Raw genomic sequence first — 9,059 nt, 5'->3', positions numbered from 1 at the left:
AAGATTATGGGCAGTAAATAAGAAAATAGATAAATGACTGGTTAGGAGATGTTGATAATTTGCTGGAGGCGTGAGGCTCGCTTCTGGAGGGCTTTGACCCTCACTTGAGGCCAGACATCGCAAGGGGAAGCCGTGCTCTGTTTGTGCTCTCGTCAGAAAGGAAGCCCTAGTGATATATCTCCAAGAGAAGAGAAGTGTGCAAACGTGCCAGCTGTGGAATCAAGCTGGGAACGTTGTGGTCTCAAGTCCTGGACGGCGAGGAGTGTTTATTAGGTCGCCCAGAGACATTATTGTGGGCCGTGGGAGTGCCCTGACCAGACTCGTCAGAGGGAGGAGCACCCTCGACCAGACAATCTGTGGTAAGCATGGTTTAAGCCAGTCTATAGTGATTACTTGTAGTTGGTCGTGTGCTCAGCGACAGTAGCAATGTTTATTGATAAGTTAGACATGTTTTGATAAGGCAGAAGGCCTAAAATAAGAGAGTGGAGAGGGAGGAACACGGAGCGACGTCCGTCTCCTCTGAGCGCTGGCAGGTGACTGAAAGAGCCAAGCTCCTGGCGGCGGAGGACCCTCCCAGAGTGAGTGAGGCCCACCGGGCGAGGTGGAGCATGGACCAGCCCAACGGGGGAGTCCACTCTCACTGCATGTAGAGAGCAGATAGATGTTGGATGCAAATATATTGTGTGGATTATTTCGTCTATGTGTTTATAAGGAAACATTTTTATTGGCGTGTCAATGGGTTGCAGTTTTGTCTTTGGGGAAGAAGTTGCTGAGAACTTCGAAGCCAGCACAGAGGGAGTAGCTGATGAGACTCCAAGGTAGTGGAGGAGAGGACCTCGAGCTGTGAGGAGAAGCAGTGAAGAGGAGTGTCACATGCTTCGGAAGAGGTGGTGAAGCACCATAGTTGTTCGAGGAAACTTCATGGTGTAGCAGCCAGGAGAGCTGTGGAGGACCCTAGTAGAAGTAGTGAAGCACCATAGTTGTTCAAGGAAACTTCATGGTAGCAGCCTGAAGGAGCTACAGAGGATCCTGGTACTTAAACCCGGAAGAACCTGAAGAGATCAGGGTAGTGAACTTCCAGAGGTGGAAGGGAAGTTCTAAATGATTACTTGTAGGGAAGTGATAGAGGGTTTGGTTGTCATTAGCGTGCAAGACGCAGTGAAAGGCGAGTGATTGTTTGCCAATTTCGTGCCAAGGAGTGCTTATACTGAAGAATAGAGTTACAGACGTAGGCTGGATTATCTACAGATGTACGTGTTCTAGGACTGATAGAGTGATCGGTTGATCATTGTTGGGTATCAAGGAACATTTATACTGATATATATATGATATTGCATTCATATGCTGATTTTCCTTGTACATGTTTATAGATATATATATATTCTCTTGCTGATAGTGCAACATTGTATTATAAGACTTGATGTACTTGAGGGGGTTGGTAATATTAGGTGGCGAATTAAGAGATAGGATACCACTTGATAAGCTGATGATAGAGTTCTGATGGTGTTGGAGTGTAACCTGACTGAAATAGTATAGAGTGTAGGATTCATTATTATTATATGTGTGTATGTATTGTGTATGTGCTTTATCCAGTAAATGTATCCCAATTTGCTGGTGTTTGCCCTTGTCCTAGTGAGGCTTCCCAGGAAATAGTGAAGAAGGAGAGAGAGAGAGAAAGAACCAAGAACCACTGCTGTGGACAGGGTAGAAGGTAATACTAATAAGTCAAATGGGATTGAGGAGATCATATCTCATAAGGAGAGAGTGGGGAGTCACAGCGGCTCAATTGGGTGTGTGCACGTGACAACGAGGCTAAGTATTGGAGCCGCATCCCCTAAACGTGTGACGTTGAGCCCCTCTCCAAGAGCCAGAAGCGCTCAGGGTGATCTCCTGGTAAAGTATAAACACTCCACCGAGTTGTGGGTTGGGTTGTCTGTAAAGAAGGATTAACAACACGACGACAACACCACCAACACACAACGCAATAATAGACAGCCTCATCCCATTCCTCTCAATGTTCTGCACAATAGACTCTTAAAACGGTCTTCAAAATGGAGTGGAACCTCTCAATCGCTCCCTGCGATTGAGGTTTATAAGATGACAATCATAGTTTGGCTATTCTCCAGCTCGCAATAGCCTGCCTAAACCACCTCGACTGGAAAACACTTCCGCAGTCGGACTGGAACTCCCTGGGTGCACACCTACCCGAGCAAAAAATCGCTGAAGGTATCCCATGACGCATCTCAATGTCACCTTCCGCACTGGGATCGCCTCTGGAAATCTCGTCGAAGCACACATGATAGTCATTAAGTAATTATTTCCCCTTCATGTCCTAGGTAATGGCCCCACAACGTCGATTAATAGGCGTTCAAACGCTGGAATTGGAACCAAAGGTGCTTTCGGGATGGCAGGGACGTTCTTCTCCGCCCACTGGCACGGGAAATACGTCTTGCAGATTCTTCTTACATCCGCATCCATGCCCGGCCAATAAAAAGGTTCCCGAAGCCAGCTCAAGGTCTTGGTTACTTCCAAGTGACCCACAGGATGCAGAGTGTGCAAGCTTCAGCACCCTGTTTCTGTACCTCGCCGGGACCACCACCTGACGCCTCACTCTCGGCCTGCCATCACCCACTTCTTCCCTTACCGGTCTCCACTGCCTCATTAGCATTCCTTTCTCCATGAAGAAGTGAGTCAGTGACTCGGGTCCGGCGAGACCTCCCATACCAACTCCGGAAACTCTTCCCTTTGCAGCTCACCTAGACGGGTGCTGTCAATACCTAGAGGACTGGTGAGAGTAACTTAGATACTCCTATCCGATTCTTCATCGCCTGTCACTTGTCCTCTGGCCTCCTCTCGGAACAAATGGTCGAGCCCCAGGTCACCCAACATGTTCTCCTCTGCGTGATTGAATCCGCTCACATCATCTTCCCTGACGCCCAGTCCCGACGTCACTGCGCATACCGGAAATGTCACTCTCGCAATTTCCGTTGCGCCACTGCTGGCGTCCGTCGTGCTGCTCTGTCGATAGGGCTCTATACACTCCTCACCCTTAATCAAATTCGGGAGAACACATCCCCCACAGGAGTCGTTCCCTAGGATCACCTGAGCTTCCATCCTGGGCAGTGAAGCACAGACCCCTACCACGAGAGTCTGACAACCATAGACTGAATTAAGAGTGACCTTATGAAGGGGGCATCTGACCGGAACTATGAGAGTTGTTGTAGGGTATTCATAATTTATTATCCTGATACATGTGAAAGGTGCTGCACCTAGGCCAAGTTTCAGCATCTCAGCCTAAATAGAGAAGGAGAAAAAACAAATTATACAATTTTTCAACAATGTTAAATTGCTTTCACAGCCCACAATTGTGAACCAAAATCATTTCTACGACACTCAGCTATGACCTTACTATATAATAAAGATTTGCTTGTCAGATCTTTATCCCAGATGTATTTAGTGCAATAATACAGATTTTTAAAAGTTTCCCAAAAACGTATGCAACAAAATGAAGTGTATCATTATTTATAAAATCAATAAATCTACTTAGATAAGAAAAATGAAAACCGTTTTTAGAGGCGAAAACTCTACATATAATGTGCAAAATTCATGTAAATTGAATAATAAATAAAGGCTGTGAGGGCAGATCTAGTTGTAAAAGTTGGAGTGGCGTAACGCGCCGCGACAAGATACTCATACTCGCGGTCACGATCTTCACTCGTGACAATGCGTGATTTACGCATTGCGGCCAGCTCGTACCTTCTATAGAGAGCTCGCATGCATCTAGCTTTCAATGCTTTTCTCTTGTTCATTTGGTAAGTCATATTGCAGTACAAATAGCAAAAATAGCATGAGTTCTGGGAGATATTGTGAGAGCGCGTCAGCGATACATCCACTCCCTAAGAGACACACACAGTGACTGAGGGGCTGAGCCACGTACCACCCCTCTCTCTCACACGAGACTGTTGCCAATGAGTGAGTTTATATTCATTTTATGCATAACATGTTTTTTCAACGCTATTACGAAAAATAAGACTTCTACAACGTAAGATACAATACCCCGCGGCGCACCCACGCCGCGAGGACCAGATTCACGAAAGTTGCAGCGGGAAATTTGACTCTAATTACGTTATTTTTCAAGATAACATAAAACGGTTTGCACCACAGTGTTGCCAGAACGTTGTAGTATTTTTCGTAATTTCCGTAAATATTCCATTTTTCTTCGGATTTTCGGCAGTTGGCCCCTGAAGGGGCATCCTCACTTGTCCCCCCAACGTTTTTATTAGGGCCTCCCCTGTACTGGAACTTCTGTAGTCCTCGGGGGAAGAGGGATTCACTAACAAGGGTGAAGTTGGATCCCATGTCCCTCAGCATCCTCGTTGGCACAAGATCAGCTCCTCTTATCTTCACCGTCCCCTCACACACAAAGGGATGAATCCTCTTTTCCCTCATCACCAGCATATCACCTGAGTTATCGTTGGCTTCTTCACTTCCTATTCTTGCGAAAGCCACGTTTCCACCGTGCCTGGGGCGACCGCACTCCTGTGCAAAATGTTCTCGTCCCCCACAGTTGAAACACCGACTACCTCTCCCGGGCGACCCTTCCAGTCACCCTAGTAGCACTAACGGTAGACGCTCCCAGGGTCCTCCTTGGACTCCCCATCGTCGGTTCCCGGACAGCAGCACTCACTCCCGAGCTACGTCCTCTGCTCACAGCTTGGGGCTTCCTCCCCACGTCCCTTGAGCTCTTGAACCGGGTTATTGGGTACACTACTCTTGGGAGAGTCCCCGCCCGTCCTCGCTCCTCCTGAACTCCTAAAGTTCCCTCCCGACCTGGGGTAAGGCGAGTGTCTGGGCGGCCCCTCCCTCCTGAGATGAAGTGCCTCCTCCAGCATGTCGGCTCGGTCCGCTGCAGCCTTCAGGTCCTTAATACCTGCTTCTCACACCCTTACTCGCAACTCAAGATAGAGCACTGACATAAATTTCTCCATCACTGTCAGTTGTTTGATATCATCCGCCGACTCCGCTTCCTCCGCCTTCAACCAACGTAGAAATTTCCGTTCCATATTCCTGGCGGTCTCGGCGTAAGACTTTCCCGACGCTCTCGTACACTCTCTGAACCGCTTCCGGTACATCTCCAGAGTCAGCCGGAATGAGTGGAGCACCACACTCTTAATCGCGTCGTAACTAGCACACTCCTCTAGGTCCAGCATGTTGTAGGCTTCCCGAGCCTCACTGGTCAACCTGCCCTGGACCAGAGCAGCCCAAACATCTTCCGGCCACTCCTTCACAGTTGCTATCTGTTCGAAGTGCTCGAAGAATGCCTCAGCTTCTTGAGGTTCAAACGTAGGTAAGTTACGCTCCCTTATCTTGAGGTCATCCCGCCGTGCAGGTAGTGAGGGCAGCCCACGCTCAACGCGACACAATTCGACTTCTTTCTTTGCCATTATCTCCTCCAGTCGCAGTTGTTTCTCTCCTTCTTCTCGCAGTAGCCGAGCTTCACGTTCCTTTCGCTGCATTTGTGCTTCTCTCTCCTCTCGTTGCAGTTGGGCTTCCAGTTGCATCTTCATTATTACCAGTTGCAGGTTCCTCTTACTACAGCTGGACCCTCCATTGCTCCCATGTTCACTGTGAGTTCTCCGCACACTGGTAGGCGCTTGGGATGACTCTAGTTGGGACAGTTCACCTTGGGACGGCTCTTCCTCTGTCGTCTCTACTCGAGCTGTGAGTTGTGCCATTATTTCTGTCCTTCGCTCCGCCACCTTAGTCGTCCTCAACTTGATCCCAAAGTGGTTTGCCACTTGTTGGAGCTGAGCTTTGGTAAACACCTCCAAAATTTTCTCACCCTTGTCTCAATAAATTTCTTTACTTTATCCTCCTCCATCTCTATGTTATCGAGCATACACGACAGCACAGACAAGTTCGTAGGTGCTAATTTCACCGTGTTGGTCCCTTAGCTGGTTGGGTAACACTATCACTGAATTCACTGGCAACACAGTATTAATACCCTGGCAACACTGTACCTAGACAAACGGATTCTGGCAAGATCGCCAGTTTTTGTCACGGGGGGTGGGCTGGGGCTCCGCTAGCAATCGGCTGCTAGGGGCTCAGAAGGCAGAATACTCAACCCCTCCGACTCTCGAGCCTCACCGGAGTCTCCTGATCCCACAGGAGAGGACCTGCAATGCCTATCACCGCAGGTCTTTGCTCCCGCCACTATGGGGTACCGCTGATTCACCCTGGGAGCCCTTCAGTCAACCACGGGGAAACTGCTGCTAGCAATTCCGGCCTAGACCCGTGGAGAAGTGAAGCTAACTTCTTAGCTTACCCAGACTTACCTTTTAACAATAAATTTCCCTGGGTCTTTCCTGCCAGACAAAAAGGTTGCAGGAATTCCTTTCCCACCGGCCTTCCCTACCTTCTTTTAACAAGGTCGCCAGCTGGGTTGGTATATCTGCACCCTAGCAATGCAGTTCAGTGGGGGTGTATTCTATACTGCTTGTTGCCAAAGTGTTGCTACTCCTATAGACTTGACACTGGTCTGTCAGCCCAAGGTACACTTCCATAACAGTCTGTGTGACTTTACCTCTCCCCAGCCACTACATTGCTTGTTGCCAAAGTGTTGCCAACATTTCAGCTGTGATACTGGTGGGATGGCCTAGGGTACACTTTTATATAAGTCTGTGTTGCTTTACCACTCTCCAGGCAATAAGACCTTCTGTAGAAAAAGTGGTGTACACTAGGTGGTACTATACCTGGTTGATGGAGTTCTGGGAGTTCTTCTGCTCCCCAAGCCCGGCCCGAGGCCAGACTTGACTTGTGAGAGTTTGGCCCACCAGGCTGTTGCTTGGAGCGGCCCGCAGACCAACATACCCACCACAGCCCGGTTGGTCCGGCACTCCTTGAAGGAAACAATCTAGTTTCCTCTTGAAGATGTCCACGGTTGTTCTTGTAATATTTCTGATGCTCGCTGGTAGGACGTTGAACAACCGTGGACCTCTGATGTTCATACAGTGTTCTCTGATTGTGCCCATGGCACCTCTGCTCTTCACTGGTTCTATTCTGCATTTTCTTCCATGTCATTCACTCCAGTACGTTGTTATTTTACTGTGCAGATTTGGGACCTGTCCCTCCAGTATTTTCCATGTGATTATTATTTGGTATCTCTCTCGTCTCCTTTCTAGTGAGTACATTTGGAGACCTTTGAGACGATCCCAATAATTTAGGTGCTTTATCTCGTCTATGCATGCCGTATATGTTCTCTGTATTCCCTCTATTTCAGCAATCTCTTCTGCTCTGAATGGGGAAGTGAGTACTGAGCAGTACTCAAGACGGGACAACACAAGTGATTTGAAGAGTACAACCATTGTGATGGGATCTCTGGACTTGAAGGTTCTCGTAATCCATCCTATCATTTTTCTGGCTGACGCAATACTTGGTTGGTTATGCTCCCTAAACGTTAGGTCGTCGGACATCATTATTCCCAAATCCTTTACATGCTGTTTTCCTACTATGGGCAGATTCGATTGTGTTTTGTACCCTGTATTATGTTTAAGATCCTCATTTTTGCCGTATATGAGTACCTGGAATTTATCACCGTTAAACATCATGTTATTTTCTGCTGCACAATCGAAAACTTTGTTAATATCTGTTTGTAGTTTATCAATGTCTTCAGCAGAGTTAATTTTCATGTTGATTTTTGTATCATCTGCAAAGGATGACAGGAAGCTGTGACTTGTGTTTTTGTCTATATCTGATATGAGAATAAGGAACAGCAGTGGTGCAAGGACTGTACCTTGAGTCCTTGCACCGTGATTACTATGATAACCCTCGTGTACGCTTATGGAGATTATTATGGAGGTACACTTAAACACAATGATAAAATGTGTGAATTTACTGACATAAACTACATGATCACACATACATTTACAAGCAATACAGGAATGGAAAAATGAGAATAATAAATCTGGAGATCGTCAGCAACTCTTCTTTCACGACCTCCAACAACTCCTCCAACTGGGCAGATTAAAAAGGGGGCCACACACTCCCTCACACAAGGGCCTCTTCCTCCACGTCGGCACCTTCTCTTCAACTGCCCCGTCGTCCACACTCGCTGTCCTCTTCAACAATCCTGGACACAAGCTGTCTTGCAGCCTATCCTACTACTAATGTATCAATGTTATACTGCAACATACATAGGAAAATATCGTGGCCTATCTAGCCTATTCAAACAATGGGTAATGGGAGGGAAATTGATCTACCTGATCAACCAGGCTGTGACTCATACGTCAGGCTGCGAGCAGCCGCGTCCAACAGCCTGGTTGATCAGTCGGGCAACCAGGAGGCCTGGTCGACGACCGGGCCGCGGGGACGCTAAGCCCCGGAAGCACCTCAAGGTAACCTTTACATTCCTGGTCACGACGCCTGTCCCTCGATGGTGTGGGGTTCACACGCTTCCTGAGTCGGTCCTTGACGATCCAGGAACGTTCCACAAGTCCTCAGGTGTCGTGAAGCCTTTGCGTTGTTGCCGAACCACTCCCAGAGATTCAGATATCCCAATCCTGGTTCACCAGTGGGCACGGAGCTAATCACTGTATGCACACTCTCGTCCCTTCCACAAGGCGTTGCTCCTTGTCCTAGGAACGGTGTCGTCCCTCCAAAATCCTCAGTGAACGTGACCCGGTCACAGCTAGGCCTGCCCGCCACACCTTCCAGACCCCCTCCAGCGTCTAGCGGCGCCCCTCCAGCGTCGTCGCTGACCGATTCTTCAAGTTTTGGCACTTTTCTGCTTAATGAACTTGGTTTCTTGTTGCTTCCCGGAAGTACAGGGTCTTCAATAACAATGGTGGGTTGCGACGGCTAGTTTAATCCACTGAGTAAGGCTTGTAGAGCCTCAAATCCTCGAGAGCTGACCAAGAAACGTCATCTCCATCTCGCAGTCAGACCAGTTCTGACGTTGGCGCTGCCCGGGGAACTCGGTGACGTCACGGCGGGCTCTGATTGGTCGGCCCATGACCTAAGTCACCCAATCCCCACTCGGCTAGCGTCCTCTACAAAATGGT

Source organism: Procambarus clarkii, chromosome 62 (assembly GCF_040958095.1).
Source record: "Procambarus clarkii isolate CNS0578487 chromosome 62, FALCON_Pclarkii_2.0, whole genome shotgun sequence".
NCBI classification, from domain to species: Eukaryota; Metazoa; Arthropoda; class Malacostraca; order Decapoda; family Cambaridae; genus Procambarus; species Procambarus clarkii.
The sequence above is the reverse complement of the archived record's forward strand: the minus strand, read 5'-3'. Positions refer to the sequence as shown.